At 33.4% G+C, this 18676-nt stretch overlaps 2 protein-coding genes across 2 annotated transcripts in view; both read right to left on the bottom strand.

The window, feature by feature from the left end:
* Positions 1 to 18676, bottom strand: part of LOC309653068 (uncharacterized protein) — a 377540-nt gene that overhangs the window by 137975 nt on the left and 220889 nt on the right. The gene's annotated exons all lie outside the window — the stretch shown is intronic.
* LOC309653026 (uncharacterized protein) overlaps positions 1 to 18676 on the bottom strand; it is a 264232-nt gene that overhangs the window by 104957 nt on the left and 140599 nt on the right. The window lies entirely within an intron of this gene.

Genomic DNA, 18676 nt, shown 5'->3' with positions numbered 1-18676 from the left:
ACATGAAGGATAAAAATTAGGCTTTTCTCAAACAAATACCGTATGCTAATGCATATATAAGGAATCTTAAAAAATGATACTGATGAACCTAGTGACAGGGCAGGAATAAAGATGCAGACATAGAGAATGGACTTTAGGACATGGGGGGGATGGGGAAGCAGGGACAAAGTGAGAGTGTAGCACTGACATATATACGCTACCAAATGTAAAATGGATGGCTAGTGGGAAGCTAATGCTTTGTGGTGACCTAGAGAGGTGGGATAGGGAGGGTGGTAGGGAAGCTCAAGAGGGAGGGGATATGGGGATATATGTATACATACAGCTGATTCACTTTGTTGTACAGAAGAAACTAACACAACATTGTAAAGCAATTACCCTCCAATAAAGATGTAAAAAAAAGAAATAAAACTACCACAAAAAATTAGGCTTTTCTCAATAGATGGAGAAAACGCATTTAATAAGATTTGAAATCCTTTCATGACTAAAATTTTCAAATCATGTATAAAGGGAACATACCTCAGCATAATAAATGCCACATATGATAAGCCCACAACTAGCATCATACTCAATGGTGAAAAGCTGAAAGCTCTTCCTCTAAGATCAGGAACAAGACAAGAATGCCCACGCTTGCCACTTTCATTCAATATAACACTAGAAGTCCTAACCAAAGCAATTAGGCAAGGAAAAGAAATAAAAGTTATCCAAATCAGAATAGAAAAAGTAAAACTGCCTCTATTTGTAAATGTCATATTATTATATACAGGAAACCCTGAGGATTCCATCCAAAAATTTTTAGAACTAATAAATGATTCACTAAGGTTACAGGATACAAAATCACCATACAAAAATCTGTGCATTTCTGAATATAAAAAAGAACTATTAGAAAGATAAATTAAGAAAATAATCCCAATATACAATTGTAAATAGTATCATTAAAAAGAATTAAATATTTTGGAATAAATTTAACCAAAGAGGTGAATGATCTGTACATTGAGAACTATAAGACTTTGCTGAAAGAAACTGAAGAAGACATAAATAAATGGAACGCTATTCTTTGCTCGTGGATAGAAAGAATTAATATCATTAAATTTCCATACTACTCATGTAATCTATCAATATAATGAAATCCCTGTCAAAATTCAAGTGGCATTTTTCACAGAAATTGAAAAAAATGTTAAAATTTGTATGGAACCATAGAAGATCATAAATAGCCAAAGCAATCTTAAGAAATAAGAACAAAGCTGGAGACATCACATTTTCTGATTTCAAACTATATTACAAAACTATAATAATCAAAAGAGAATGGCATAAAAACAGACACAAGATCAATGGAACAGAATAGAGAGTCCAGAAATAAACCCATGCACATATGGTCAATTAATTTATGACAAAGCAGTCAAGAATAAGTAATGGGGAAAGAATAGTCTCTTTAATATATGGTGCTAGGAAAAGTGAATTGCCATGTGCAAAAGAATGAAACTAAACCCCTATCTTACCCCATGCACAAAAATTTATTCAAAATGGAATAAAAACTTAAGTCCTGAACTGTAAAACTTCTAGAATAAAACATAAGGTGCAAGCTCCTTGACATCAGTCTTGGCAATGATTTTTTGGATTAGACATCAAAAGCAAAGGTAACAAAAACAAAAATCAAGTGAAATTACATCAAAATAAAAATCTTCTGCACAACAATGGAAACCATCAACAAATGAAAAGGCAACTTATGAAATGAGAGAAAATATTTGCAAATCACATATCTGATAAGGAGTTAATATCCAAAGTATATAAAGAACTCACACAACTCAGTAGCCAGAACCAAACAATCCAATTAAAAAATAGGCAGAGGAACTGAATTGACAATTTTACAAAGACATACAAATGGCCAACAGGTACATAAAAAGGTGCTCAACATCACTAATCATCTGGGAAATGCAAATGAAAACCACAGTGAGATACAACCGCACACCTGATAGAATGGTTATCATCAAGTAGATAAAAGATAACAAGTGTTGGTGAGGATGTGGAGAAAAGGGAACCGTTATGCACAGTTGGAATGTAAATTGGTTCAGCAACTATGAAAAAGAGTATTGAGATTCATTTAAAAATTAAAAATAGAACTACCATAAAATCCAATGATTTCACTTCTGGGTATGTATCCAAAGGAAGTGAAAACAGGATATCAAAAAGGTATATACACGCCTATGATCACTGCAACATTATTCACAATAGCCAAGACATGAAAACAACTTAAATGTCCATTACTAGATGAGTAGATAAAGAAGGTTACACACACACACACACACACACACACACACAAACACACACACACACAATGGAATATTATTTGGCCATGAGAAAGAAGGAAATCTTGCCATTCGCAGGTCTGTGGGCATTATATTAAGTTAAATAAGCCAAAAGAGAAAGTCAAATACTGAATTGAATCATTTCTATGTGAAATTGAAATAAAATTCAAAATCATAGAAACAGAGTATAAAAGTGGCTACTAGGGGCTGGGGATTGTGGGAAATAGGGAGAAATTAGTAAAAACATTACAAACTTTCAGCTATAATATGTACAAAATCTTTGGATCTGATGTATAACATGTTGACTATAGTTGATAACACTGTATTTTATAATTGAAATATTCTAAGAGAGTAGGACTTGAATATTGTCACAAAAGAGTAAATATGTGAAGTGATGGATATGTTAATTAATTAGATGGGAGGAATCCTTTCACAATGTAATATTTCACAATATTTCAAATCATCATGATATATACTTTAAATATCTTATAATTTTATTTTTGAATTATACCTCAATATAGCTGAAAAAGATTAAAATTTAAAAGGTGAAAATAAATGATAAAAGAAGTAATGTTGGAACGTTAGAAATAAAGAAAGAATAATGGGAATATAAAAATATAGATTAAATACAAGGGTATTCTTTCTCTTGAGTTTTCTAAATTATATTGATGGATGGAGCAAAAATTATAACACTGTCTTATGTGGTCCTCAAGGTATACAGAGGAAGTATTTAAGGCAATTATATTGTAAATGCAGGGGGTAAATGGAGAAAAAGATTTCTCTACTTCAGTCAAACTGGACAAATCAAATCAAACTAGCAATCAAAAACATAAAGATAGCAAGAAATCACCCCACATTTGGAAATAAAGCAACACATTCATAAATAATCATTGAGTTAAAGAACAAGACTCAAGGGAAATAAAAAATACAATTAACTGAATAAAAACACAACATATCAATATGTGTAAGACATAGCTAAAGCAGCGCTGAAGAAGGAATTTATGCCACTAAATGTTAATGTTACAAAAGAGGAAAAGTGTCAAATTGATAATCTAAGCTCTTACTTCAAGGACCTAGGAAAAGGAGGGCAAAATATAACCAAAGCAAGTAGAAGAAAGTAAATAACAAAGATACAAACAGAAATCAAAGAAATTGAAAACAGAACAATAGAGAAAATCAGTGAAAAATAGTAGGTTCTTTGGAAAAAATCAATAAAATAGGCAAAATTCTAGCAAGACTGAAACAGAAAAGGTAGAAGGTACAAATTAATATATCAAGAAAAACAAGAAATATCATTACAGAACTTGTAGACAACAAAGGGATAATAAAGAATACTACAAACAACTAAGCCAACAGAAATTTGATAACTTAGATCAAATGGATAAATTCATGAAAAAAACACAAATTACCATAACTCACCCAAAATAAAATAGATAATTTGAAAAGTCCTATGCCTATCAAGGAAACTTAATTCATAATTTGTAAACTCCCCAAATTCTAGGTCTGAAAGTTTTCACAGGAGAATTCTATCAAACTTTTGAAGAAAAAATACTACCAGCTTTACACATCTCTTCCAAATCATTATTTTTCAAGTAAGTCTATGAAGTTAATATTACCTTAATGACAAAACCAGAAAAAGATAGCACAAAAAGAAAACTAAAGTTCAATATCCCTTATGAATAGACAAAACATTATTAACAAAATATTAGCAAATAAAATTCAGCAACATATAATAAGAATTATTCACTGAGGCAAAGTGGGTTTTATTCCAGGCATGCAATGCTGGTTCAGTAGTTAAAAATCAATCAATACAAAAGTCCTCAAAAAAATATCAGCAAGTTGAATCCACCAATGTGTAAAAAGATTTATACACAACAGCCAATAAGGATTTATTTCAGGTATGTAGGGCTGGCTCTACGTTCAAAAACAAATTAATGTAAACCATCTAATCAATAGACTAAAGTCAGAAAATCATATTGTCATATCAGTAGATGCCAAAAAATTTTTTGACAAACATCCAACACCCGTTCTAGTTAAAAACTATCAGCAAACTAGGAATAGAGGGGAACTTCCCCAACTTGATAAACAACATCTGTATAAAATCTATAGCTAACATCATACTTAATGGTATTAAACTTCTTGCTGAGATCAGAAACAACACAAGGATGTTTCATTTCACCACTTCTATTCAACACTGTAATGTAAGTCCTACTTAATGCAATAAGACAAGAAAAAAAAAAGATATACAGAGTGTGAAAAAAAGAAGTAAAACTCTCTTTCTTCACAGTTGATGTGATTGCCTATGTGGACATTCCCCAAAATTAACAAAATGAAACCTCCTGGAACTATTATAAGGAATTATAGTAAAGTTAATATAAAAAAGCCATTTGCTTTCTTATATGGTATACCAGAAATGTACAATTAGAATTTAAATTAAAAACACAATACCATTTACTTTATCATCAAAGCCTGAAATATTTAGGTATAAATCTAACAAAATATGTATAAGTGCTATGTTAGGAGTCTATAAAACTCTCATGAAAGAAATCAACAAAGATTTAAATAAATGGATAGTCCATGTTCATGTATAGGAGGATTCAATATTATCAAGATGTTAGTTATTCCCAATTTGATATACAGATTCAATGCAATCCCAGTAAAACCCCCAACAAGTTATTTTGTGGATATAGACAAATATTATGGGGTTTATATGAAAAGGTAAGGGACCAAGAGTAGCCAACAGAATACTGAAGGGAAAGAACAAAGTTGGAGGACTGACTCTACCACACTTCAAGACTTACTATAGAACTACAATAATCAATACAGTGTGGTATTGCAAAAGAATAGGCAAAAAGATCAATGGAACAAAATAGAGAATGCTGAAATAGACTTACACAAATGCAATCAACTTATCTTTGACAAAAGAGAAAGGGTAATTCAATGGAGAAAGGATAGTCTTTTCAATAAATGGTGCTGAAACAACTGGACATCTACAGGCAAAAAATGTATCTATACACAGAACGTATACCTTACACAAAAATTAACCTCAAATGGATCAGAGGCTTAAATATAAAACACAAAACTATAAAACTACTAGAAGATAACACAGAAGACCTAGGTGATCTTGGGTTTGGCTATGACTTCTTAGAGACAACATCAAAGTAAGACTTGTAAAAGGAAAAATTGATCATTTGGATTTCATTAAAATTAAAAAGACAACTCTGTGAAAGACACTATTAAGAGAATGAGAAGAGATGCCATGTGATGGGAGAAATTCTTTACAAAATACATGTCTAATAAAGGCCTGATATCCAAAGTATACAAAGAATTCTTAAAACTCAACAGTAAGAAAACAAACAACCCAACTGAAAAAAGGGTCAAAGATCTTAACATACACCTCAACAAAGAAGATCTACAGATGGCAAATAAGCATATGAAAAGATGCTCAACAATATATGTCAATAGAGAAGTGCAAATTAAAACAATGAGATGTCACTACAACCTATTACAATGGATAAAAAAGAAAACACTGACAACAGAAAAAGCAAATGAGGATGAGGAGTAATACAAACTCAAACTCATTGCTATTAGGAATGCAAAATGGTATAGCCACTTCAGAAGACAGTTCAACATTTTCTTATAAAACTAATCATACTCTTACTATATTATCTAGTAGTCCTGATCCTTGGTGTTTACCCTAATGAGTTGAAAATTTATGTCCACAAAAATTCCTGCACATGTATATTTACAGCATATTTATTCATAACTGTCAAAATCTGGGGCATTCCTTTGGAATCATATAGAAATGGTTTGGAGACTGGCTTATGTCCTTTATTAATCATAGCCCATAAACTACTTTACTATCACAACCTGACATTTCTAAAATCACCTTTCTTAGAATGTAAGATAATTCTGCATTAGATTTTGTTTTTATATGTGATGTGGAGTGATATTGGGAACCAAGGTGATCTCAAGATATTCCTTACAGCCTAATATTTTTCTTTTTTTCTTTCTTTTTTTTTAAATGGATGAATGATTTAATATACAAAAGTGAAGCAGACATAGTTTTAAACTCAGCTCTCCACTTTTCATATGTACAACAAACATCTCTATAAATAATAGTAAATGGTAGTTTACATAATAATAATAAAAATGAAAATAATACATGTTAAGATGATATGCACATCACCAAGGGCCAAATGAAAGCATAGGTTAAAGAGTCTTCTAGCTCAGTAGAATAAGTCATCTGGGAGAACTAAATACTTTTTTTTTTTCACACACACACACTGTATTTTATTTTTACAAGAGATAAATAGACTGACACCAAGCATTGTAAATGGATGACCACAACAAAAGCAACAATGGTTGCAATTACCAAACACGAAACACACTCATACTATGTCATAACATTGACATTCAGTCCAGTAATCCTCCACTGTAACAGTTCCTTTACTTTGCAGTGAAAATTGATTTCTATGTTCTTTGCCTCTGAGTCCTTGTGGGATTTTTTTTTAATCCAAACAGAAAGTCACAAAAATTATAATCATCCTCATCAGTTCACTCAGTCCCATGTAATTAATTTTTTTTATCTTGATCTTTTGTTAGCACTTTTATGAGTTCATCAGTTTTTCATTAGAGTTCGGAAAATGCTTATTCATTCAGTTCAGCAGTATAGTCAGTTACCAGAAACCTGTACTTGTCAGAGTCTTTACCATGAATTCCTTGAAGATGAAACCCTTTTATAGGAAAATATTTGCAAAAGCATCACAGTACACCCAGAACTGTCTGTAAATGACAAAAGACTTAAAAATGACCATGGTTAAAGATTTGATGAAAGTTCATAATAATGCAATTGACAAGGAAATTTAGCTATTTCTGAGATACACATTTTAAAGTAATAACGAGAATTATGACTTATAACATTATACCAGAACATATAAGATTTTTAGAAATTTCATGTAATGTCTGAAACATTTATATTAACATATTTTCCTACAAATAACCCAATGAAAGTTTAGTATTAGTTGTTTTGTTTGTTTGTTTTTTTATACTGCAGGTTCTTATTAGTCATCAATTTTATACACATCAGTGTATACATGTCAATCCCAATCGCCCAATTCAGCACACCAGCATCCCCAACCCACTGCAGTTTTCCCCCATTGGTGTCCATATGTCTGTTCCCTACATCTGTGTCTCAACTTCTGCCCTGCAAACTGGCTCATCACTACCATTTTTCTAGGTTCCACATACATACGTTAATATACGATATTTGTTTTTCTCTTTCTGATTTACTTCAGTCTGTATGACAGTCTCTAGATCCATCCACGTCTCAACATATGACTCAATTTCGTTCCTTTTTATGGCTGAGTAATATTCCATTGTATATATGTACCACAACTTCTTTATCCATTCATCCGTCGATGGGCATTTAGGTTGCTTCCATGACCTGACTATTGTAAATAGTGCTGCAATGAACATTGGGGTGCATGTGTCTTTTTGAATTATGGTTTTCTCTGGGTATATGCCCAGAAGTGGGATTGCTGGATCATATGGTAAATCTATTTTTAGATTTTTAAGGAACATCCATACTGTTCTCCATAGTGGCTGTATCAATTTACATTCCCACCAACAGTGCAAGAGGGTTCCCTTTTCTCCACACCCTCTCCAGCATTTGTTGTTTGTAGATTTTCTGATGATGCCCATTCTAACTGGTGTGAGGTGATACCTCATTGTAGTTTTGATTTGCATTTCTCTAATAATTAGTGATGTTGAGCATCTTTTCATGTGCTTCGTGGCCATCTGTATGTTTTCTTTGGAGAAATGTCTATTTAGGTCTTCTGCCCATTTTTGGATTGGGTTGTTTGTTTCTTTAATATTGAGCTGAATGAGCTGTTTGTATATTTTGGAGATTAATCTTTTGTCCGTTGATTCGTTTGCAAATATTTTCTCCCATTCTGAAGGCTGTCCTTTCGTCTTGTTTATGGTTTCCTTTGCTGTGCAAAAGCTTTGAAGTTTCATTAGGTCCCATTTGTTTATTTTTGTTTTTATTTCCATTACTCTAGGAGGTGGATCAAAAAAGATCTTTCTGTGATTTATGTCAAAGAGTGTTCTCCCTATGTTTTCCTCTAGGAGTTTTATAGTATATGGTCTTACATTTAGGTCTTTAATCCATTGTGAGTTTATTTTTATGTGTGGTGTTAGAGAATGTTCCAATTTCATGTTTTTACAAGTAGCTGTCCAGTTTTCCCAGCACAACTTATTGAAGAGACTGTCTTTTCTCCATTGTATGTCTTTGCCTCCTTTGTCATAGATTAGTTGACCATATGTGCGTGGGTTTATCTCTGGGCTTTCTATCTTGTTCCATTGGTCTATGTTTCTGTTTTTGTGCCAGTACCATATTGTCTTGATTACTGTAGCTTTGTAGTATAGTCTGAAGTCAGGGAGTCTGATTCCTCCGGCTCCATTTTTTTCCCTCAAGACTGCTTTGGCTATTCGAGGTCTTTTCTGTCTCCATACAAATTTTAAGATGATTTGTTCTAGTTCTGTAAAAAAATGCCATTGGTAATTTGATAGGGATTGCATTGAACCTGTAGATTGCTTTGGGTAGTATAGTCATTTTCACAATATTGATTCTTCCAATCCAAGAACATGGTATATCTCTCCACCTGTTGGTATCATCTTTAAGGGGGTCTCCTAAGAGACCTCTGGGACAACATTAAAAGCAACAACATTCGCATTATAGGGGTCCCAGAAGGAGAAGAGAGAAAGGACCAGAGAAAATATTTGAAGAGATTATAATTGAAAACTTCCCTAACATTGGAAAGGAAATAGCCACCAAAGTCCAGGAAGCACAGCGAGTCCCATACAGGATAAACCCAAGGAGAAACACGCCGAGACACATAGTAATCACAGTGGCAAAAATTAAAGACAAAGAAAAATTATTGAAAGCAGCAAGGGAAAAATGACAAATAACATACAAGGGAACTCCCATAAGGTTAACAGCTGATTTCTCAGCAGAAACTGTACAAGCCAGAAGGGAGTTGCATGATATACTTAAAGCGATGAAAGGGAAGAAACTACAACCAAGATTACTCTACCTGGCAAGGATCTCATTCAGACTTGATGGAGAAATCAAAAGCTTTACAGACAAGCAAAAGCTAAGAGAATTCAGCACCACCAAACCAGCTCTACAGAAAATACTAAAGGAACTTCTCTAAGTGGGAAACACAAGAGAAGAAAAGGACCTACAAAAACAAACCCACAACAATTAAGAAAATGGTCATAGGAACATACATATAGATAATTACCTTAAACGTGAATGGATTAAATGCTCCAACCAAAAGACACAGGCTTGCTGAATGGATACAAAAACAAGACCTGTATATATGCTGTCTACAAGAGACCCACTTCAGACCTAGGGACACATACAGACTGAAAGTGAGGGGATGGAAAAAGATATTCCATGCAAATGGAAATCAAAAGAAAGCTGGAGTAGCTATACTCATATCAGATAAAATAGACTTTAAAATAAAGAATGTTACAAGAGACAAGGAAGGACACTACATAATGATCAAGGGATCAATCCAAGAAGAAGATACAACAATTATAAATATATATGCACCCAACATAGGAGCACCTCAATACATAAGGCAATTGCTAACAGCTATAAAAGAGGAAATCGACAGTAACACAATAATAGTGGAGGACTTTAACACCTCACTTACACCAATGGACAGATCATCCAAAATGAAAATAAATAAGAAAACAGAAGCTTTAAATGAAACAATAGACTAGATAGATTTAATTGATATTTATAGGATATTCCATCCAAACACAGCAGATTACACTTTCTACTCAAGTGTGCACAGAACATTCTCCAGGATAGATCACATCTTGGGTCACAAATCAAGCCTTGGTAAATTTAAGAAAATTGAAATCATATCAAGCATCTTTTCTGACCACAACGCTATGAGATTAGAAATGAATTACAGGGAAAAAAATGTAAAAAACAAACACATGGAGGCTAAACAATATGTTACTAAATAACCAAGAGATCACTGAAGAAATCAAAGAGGAAATCAAAAAATACCTAGAGACAAATGACAATGAAAACACGATGATCCAAAACCTATGGGATGCAGCAAAAGCAGTTCTAAGAGGGAAGTTTATAGCTATGCAAGCCTACCTAAAGAAACAAGAAAAATCTCAAGTAAACAATCTAACCTTACACCAAAAGGAACTAGAGAAAGAAGAACAAACAAAACCCAAAGTTAGCAGAAGGAAAGAAATCATAAAGATCAGAGCAGAAATAAATGAAATAGAAACAAAGAAAACAATAAGAAAGATCAATAAAACTAAAAGTTGGTTCTTTGAGAAGATAAACAAAATTGATAAGCCATTAGCCAGGCTCATCAAGAAAAAGAGGGAGAAGACTCAAATCAATAAAATTAGAAATGCAAAAGGAGAAGTTACAACAGACACTGCAGAAATACAAAGCATCCTAAGAGACTACTACAAGCAACTCTATGTCAATAAAATGGACAACCTGGAAGAAATGGATAAATTCTTAGAAAGGTATAACCTTCCAAGACTGAACCAGGAAGAAAGAGAAAATAGGAACAGACCAATCACAAGTAATGAAATTGAAACTGTGATTAAAAATATTCCAACAAACAAAAGTCCAGGACCAGATGGCTTCACAGGTGAATTCTATCAAACACTTAGAGAAGAGCTAACACCCATCCTTCTCAAACTCTTCCAAAAAATTGCAGAGGAAGGAACACTCTCAAACTCATTGTATGAGGCCACCATCACCCTGATACCAAAACCAGACAAAGATACTACAAAAAAAGAAAATTACAGACCAATATCACTGATGCATATAATGCAAAAATCCTCAACAAAATACTAGCAAACAGAATCCAACAACACATTAAAAGGATCATACACCACGATCAAGTGGGATTTATTCCAGTGATGCAAGGATTCTTCAATATACGCAAATCAATCAACGTGATACACCATATTAACAAATTGAAGAATAAAAACCATATGATCATCTCAATAGATGCAGAACAAGCTTTTGACAAAATTCAACATCCATTTATGATAAAAACTCTCCAGAAAGTGGGCATAGAGGGAACCTACCTCAACATAATAAAGGCCATATACGACAAACACTCAGCAAACATCATTATCAACGGTGCAAAACTGGAAGCATTCCCTCTAAGATCAGGAACAAGACAAGGATGTCCACTTTCACCACTATTATTCAACATAGTTTTGGAAGTCCTAGCCAGGTCAATCAGAGAAGAAAAAGAAATAAAAGGAATACAAATTGGAAAGGAAGAAGTAAGGCTGTTACTGTTTGCAGATGACATGATACTATACATAGAGAATCCTAAAAATGCCACCAGAAAATTACTAGAGCTAATCAATAAATTTGGTAAAGTTGCAGGATACAAAATTAATGCACAGAAATCTCTTGCATTCCTATACGCTAATGATGACAAATCTGAAAGAGCAATTATGGAAACACTCCCATTTACCATTGCAACAAAAAGAATAAAATACCTAGGAATAAACCTACCTAGGGAGACAAAAGACCTGTATGCAGACTCCAGTGTTTAAATATCAGCCAAGCCAACTACTGTAATTTGCTGCCAGAATTTTTATTTCACTTGTTTAACCCCTGACAAAACGTCTTGTAAGTTTTAGTGATGTTTTAAAGAACAATTATTTTTCGTCTGTTCAATACCAACAAGATAATTGTTTATTAAACTATGATAGTTCGTGGAAGAGTGACGATGTTAATGTCAATTGTTGATAATGAAATAAGAATAATAACACACTAAGAAATTGAAGGGTCTTAAAGAAAATAAGATTGTAATTTATCTTGTCCTCTCTGCATGCTGAATTACCACTTTTAATAATCTTGCCTCTAAATTAACTTACTATTTTAGTCCATGATTAGGTATAAGAGGCATGGAATATTATAAAATATATTATTGGTGTTATAATTAGCATCATTATTTTTTTCTTGGAAAAATCATACAGTGACTCTAATGTAATTTCTTTAAAGTCTTAATTAAATATCAAATATCATTGTAAGGATTAACACTAACTCATGGAAAGACAAATAATGTTAAGAGTAATTATAAATCATAAATGCATTCATAGACGACAAGAGCACTAAGCCCCTAAAAAGCCTTGTTTGATTTATCTATTTGAATAGTATCCTGAAATTTCTTTAGTAAAGATAACCTAATATTTTAAAATTTCTCCCTTTTCAAGCTGTTAGTTAAACACAAAACCAAACCATCTATACAAAATGTTTGAAAATGGCACATATCTATGTTCTTTTTGGTTTTTGTTTTTTGGCTGTGTTGGGTCTTCATTGCTGGGCGTGGGCTTTAGTTGCAATGAGCGGGGGCTACTCTTCCTTGTGGTGCACGGGTTTCTCATTGTGGTGGCTTCTCTTGTTGCGGAGCATGGATTCTAGGCACGTGGGCTTCAGTAGTTGCAGCACGCAGGCTCAGTAGTTGTGGCTCGTGGGCTCTAGAGCACAGGCTCAGTAGTAGTGGTTCACGGGCTTAGTTGCTCTGCGGCATGTGGGATTTTCCCAAACCAGGGATTGAACCCGTGTCCCCTGCATTGGCAGATGGATTCTTAACCACTGTGCAACCAGGGAAGTCCCTATGTTCTTCAGATATTAATCCATATGTAATAAAAACAAAAATTACTTCCTATAAGGAACTTTTGGTATAGGTTTTTTCAATGAATGCCAAATAGGCAATTTTCATGAGGTAGTGCAGGTGAAAAATTATACACAGTAAATGTCAAACACAAAATTCCACTCTTCGCAAATAATCAGTTTTTTTGGAATGAAAATAATAAGTTCAGAGTTTAAATCGCATAAATTTCCACAGAATTAGAAATAAGATCACATTTGAGAAATTATAGTAATTGTGTTGCTAGAGGACAGATGTTTCAAGCAGAAAAAGACTAAACTAATTTGACAGGTTAATTCCATTTTCAGCAGCATCCTATAGTGAATGGACATAGACTCTGAGTCAATTTTATTAGCATGAATAGTAAAGGTAAAATTTTAACCCAGAGTGGGAAATCAACTCAAGCAATTATAGGAGATCTAAAAAGTTAACCACATTTAATAACTATTGTCTACAAATATATTATGATTAATAATTGCTAATTTCTATTGAGGTTTGAAAGTGCTTTGGTGTCAATAATACAACTTATGAGATGGTTTATATAGAATCCTCTGGGGTCACATTGTAGGGTGACTTTTAATGGTCAGGGAAGTGGGGCATAATCATTCTTTTCTTCATTTAAAGGGTAAAGAAAAAGGACTGTTAGTCACAACCAGCAAAAGCAGGGTGGTAAAACAAAAGGAAACTTCTGCCAAAGAAGCATTTTATTGGTTCTTGTATATACAATGTTCATTAGCCTTACAAAATTATTGGAGGAAAGATAAATGAAATTTGTGGGCTTCATGGACTTGTCTTTTAATCTCTAATTAGATTTATCTAAAAAATTGTTGTGCACACAAAGTGAAACAAAAAAACTGAGCAGTCTCTTGGATACTTGATTTCAGAAGGCACATTGGACAGAAAAAGAAACCTTGTTTCCCTAATTACTCACTTGGGTTTTCAAGTGAAGACACAAATAAGTACTGATATTCTAAGAAATGAGTGGAAGAAAGTTGAGACCTCTAGTTTGTCTCAGGCTAGTTCTGGTCAGACCAGGTAAACCCATGAGTAAAAGGGGTAGCCTGGACTGCCACTGCCTACATAAGAGGAACCCACTTACCCTCCATAGGATGAAACCTGATAAGCAGCTATTAGCTGTCACCAGTCTAGTTTGGGAGATACGATTGATTGTCAATTAAGCAACATGTGCAGCAATATGGATAAGTAGAAGATGATTAAATTTAATCAGGTGGCTTTAAATAATTTTGAAAAAAATGAAAAAATAAACAATGGAAATTTAAACAAACTTAGATCATATATATTACTTTTTTATAGCCTTAAAAATAATTCTTCTTGAGAAAATGCCAGCTTTATTTTTTAGTCAGTGCTTTCTCATTCTTTATGCATTTTCTCCTTCTCTCCTTTCATACTTAAAATCATTGAAATCCTCTAAGTGTTGATAGTCTGTATTTTCTTTTGTCACATAGCTAACTCCTCATAAAAAATATGATATTCAACCAAAAGCTCAGCAAAAGGCTGAAAGCCAGAAAATAAGTACCAATGCACCTTTGCCTTCACCAGAACTCAAAACATTTAACTAAATCATGGGACATGGTACTGTGTGTTTTTACTTATAAAGTAAAGCTCTTTCCCCTCTTTTTCTATGTTGGACTTCTGGACATTCTCTTTGAGACATCCTCTTTGCTTCTCTCTCCAATTATTACATTACAAAGTAGCATAGAAGCAAAAAGCTTTATTGTCAATCACCTATTACAGAACCTGAAGCATGATTTAACTGTTTTCCTAGAATGTATAAATTTAATAGCCACTCTACTGAAGCTAACGTTTTTGTTTTTTATAAAAAACGGTCATTTTACACAAAATAATTATGAATTTCAGTGAACAACAGAATCTCTTAAATTTGCTAATATCTGGCTAAAATTTCAGCATAAATTCCCTGTGAAATAGCTCCAAGAGTGACAATAGTTGAGAAGGAATGCTGAGACATTCTACTGATATTTCATTAATAGTCAAAAATATTTTATACTGCAAGTCATCTATCGGTATGGGAAATGGAAACATTTGCTTGTTGAAGAATGCTATTATTTCAATTTGAATCATACTAAGGTTGCTTGGTAGACACAGTTTTCTAATTGTGATACTGATAAAATTATTAATAGATGATGGATACTTGCTTATTCAACTTGCTTATTAGGCAGGTTTCAGGTTCACTGAAATACTTGGGAATAGTATTAGCCAGCTTATTAATTGATATATCCCCCCAAAGCATATTTCAAGCACAAAAAATGCTAATTTACTGTAAATTCATTGAGTATACACTGTAATGAGTGTGTTACCAATGTTAGTACATGATGTATTAACATTTTGTTGGTAATAGCAATACTTACAAATGGTGTGGATATTTATGCCTCTCCATTCTCTCATCTCCCAAATTTATACCATTTATGAAATAGTGCAAAAGACAATTTGAAAAACAAATCAGATAACAACAATCCCTTACAGGTGTAGCAGGCTTTACAGTATAGAAACTATTGTCACTTACACAATCTCCACCTGATCTGCAGGGAGTGTCTGATTATGCTCATTTTTTTAACAGATGAAGAAAATTTTCCAGTCTAAGTTTTACTTTGACTCTATAGATATAAGTAATCATTACCCATAAGCTCTCTGTAAACTTCCTTGCTCATATTACTTGGGGGTGGGGGGCGCTCAGTGAGCCAGATTTTCCCAAGTCCAAATAGCTAGAAACAATGCTTTGTTTTTTGTATCTTCTAGTCACAAGTTTATATCTCCTAAAACTGGGGCTTGTCACATTTTAGCTTCTGTGTTAGAGATAAACATTTATAAATTGAATGCAAGACACTCAGTTTAGCACCAATACTTTAAAAACAATTATTTGGATGCTGATTAGTGAAAAAAAAATCTAAGTGAACAAATCTGTTAGATTGACAATTATCATTCTTTGCAAATATTTGATAGTCAAAGACCATGTTTACACAATTTTAGGCACACCAAGAAGAAACAGACAAGTTTTTAGTCTTACAGAGAAAATTTTACAATTCAGGTGCTTCCCTGATTTTATATAATTCTATTAAAAGGAAATGATAAATTATTTAAACATTGATAAATCATTCTAAAGAAAATATGTTAATGGAACCCTATTAAAATTGAAGACTATAATATCTAGAACTACAAAGCTGAATACTATGGAAGAACAAAATTTAAAAATGCTCTTAGTGAGCAGGTTATTTTATTATGAATTATAGCAGTAAAATATCTTTGGGGAAGTAGAAGTTATTATCATAATCTGAAAATCTTATCTGACAACTTGTCTGACATGCAAATGGTAGCATATTAAATTTTAACAATTCTATGTAGCTTCTAGCTAATGTAGATCATGCTTTTCAAGAATCCTATCTCATTTGAATTTCCCAAAGTATACATTTAGTAATTTCTGCTCCAAAACATGGACTAAGGTACTTCTCCCTTTAATGAGAATAACATTAAAATCACCTTAATGAAACAGAAAAGGTCAGTCTGGGTAATTTAAATTTCTGCCTATGTGAATGAGCCTCAAGCAAAATAGCACTGCCACAGCACGCAAGTGTTAAAAAAAAAGAGAAGAAACCGCTAACCTTGATGTACAGAAATAACGTTTCTTATTCACCATTAGTAGATCATAAGCTTTGAACTTTTTTAAAAAGAGGGATCGGCTTACCATGAGCCACTTTGTATTCTTAACTGCTGCTTTCTGAAACCAATTAAAACTACTTGGGTACCTATGTAACAAGGTGATAATTATCCCTACAATAGCAATCATATTACAATATATAAATGTATCAAATTAACATGTTGTACACATTAAACTTACACAATGTTATATGTCAAACATATTTCAATCAAAAATATCTGGATAACGTACAATCTATTGTTACAATAAAAAGTGAAAGCAGCTGGCCCAAATAAGAAAGGATATGGGAAATTTCACTGTATCAAATGTTTCCTTGGTTCAGTTCTAAGTTAAAATAATTTGGGAAATGCTAAAATCTGACTCTCAGGCTACTGAATAGATGAGTTTTTCTTTCTTGATGCAGATAAGCATGCCAAGAGTAGAAACAACAACAAGAGTAGAAAGAGACAAAAAGCACTCATTTCCAAAAAATCTAAATGAAAGGTCATATATTTTTTAAGAGCAGCTCTTAGCCATATCACTGAAATCACTAGTATTACAACAAATTGTTATCATTTCATGTTTTTGTTTGTTTTGATGGGTAGGCAAGACTGGGAAGGGAAGGTAGTGTGAGTGGGCACATCTGTGAACGAATCTGTCAATTGAAGTAGTTGCTTGCTAATCTTAAATTACCACAGGAGGTGCCTAGCTCCACCCTTTAATACCTTTCAGCTCTGCATACGCTCATCATAGAACTGTAGACTTTTTCACTTCCTTCTAGCAGTATAATCATTAAATACCCTGTAAGTCTTTTCCTGGACCTCCATCATCCTGAAACCTCCCTGGAAACATGGTATGGACTTTCATCAGTGATGTGCTGGTAAATGTTTTAAGAGATGGCTCTTTGGGATAGAAGAGGAACCCTCATTTCTAGTGTTTGCTGATTTTGGTGGTGTAAGTATTGGGTTGGCCAAAAGTTTCGTTTGGGCTTTTACGTATGGTGGTGTAAATATTGATACTACCACCGTGGTTGGAAAGGTATGCAAACAATAGATTATTGTGAACAAGTTTGAACTAGCTCCAACACACTACCAGGTCTTCCAGGGTGTTTACAGACCATGTGCTGATAGTCGCAGTACTTCCTAAGCTAAAGACAGTTATTACAATTACTTTCTGAGTTAAGCCAATAATTACAGTGTTCTACATAGGAAATATTTTTTATTGAGGTGCAAATCACCTACCTCACAATTCACCCATTAATAATGTATAATTCCATGGTTTTCAGAATAGTCAGAATGTTGTGCAGCCATCACCACTATCAATTAGATAACATTTGCATCACTCCCAAAAGAAACCCCATAACCATTAGCAACCACTCCCCATTTGCCCCCTAGCCCTGACAACCACCAGTCTACTCTCTATCTTTGTAGATATGCCTATTCTGGACAATTCATATAAATGGAATTATATGTTATTTGGGCTTTGCTACTACTTTCTTTCATTAAAAAAATGTTTTCAAGCTTCATTGATGTTGTAGCATGTATCAGTACTTCATTCCTTTTTATGGGTGTATAACATCCCATCTCATGGATATACAACATTTGTTTATTTATTATTCAGGTGAGGGATATTTGGGTTGTTCCACATTTTGGCTATTATGAATAATGCTTCTATAAATATTGGTGTACAAGTTTTTTGTGTAGGCATGTATTTTCAGCCTTCTTGGGTATATACCTATTAGTGGAATTGCTGGATAGTATGATAATTCTATGTTTAACTTTCTGAGGAAATGCCGAACTGTTTTCCACAGAAATTACACCATTTTACATTTCCTCCAATAATATATGTGGGGGACTTCCCTGCTGGTCCAGTGGGTAGGACTCCACGCTCCCAATGCAGGGGGCCTGGTTTCGATCCCTGGTCAGGGAATTAGATCCCGCATGCATGCCACAATTAAGAGTGTGCATGCTGCA

Source organism: Balaenoptera physalus, assembly GCF_965194825.1.
Source record: "Balaenoptera physalus genome assembly, chromosome: X".
Classification (NCBI taxonomy): Eukaryota; Metazoa; Chordata; class Mammalia; order Artiodactyla; family Balaenopteridae; genus Balaenoptera; species Balaenoptera physalus.
The sequence above is the reverse complement of the archived record's forward strand: the minus strand, read 5'-3'. Positions and strand labels throughout refer to the sequence as shown.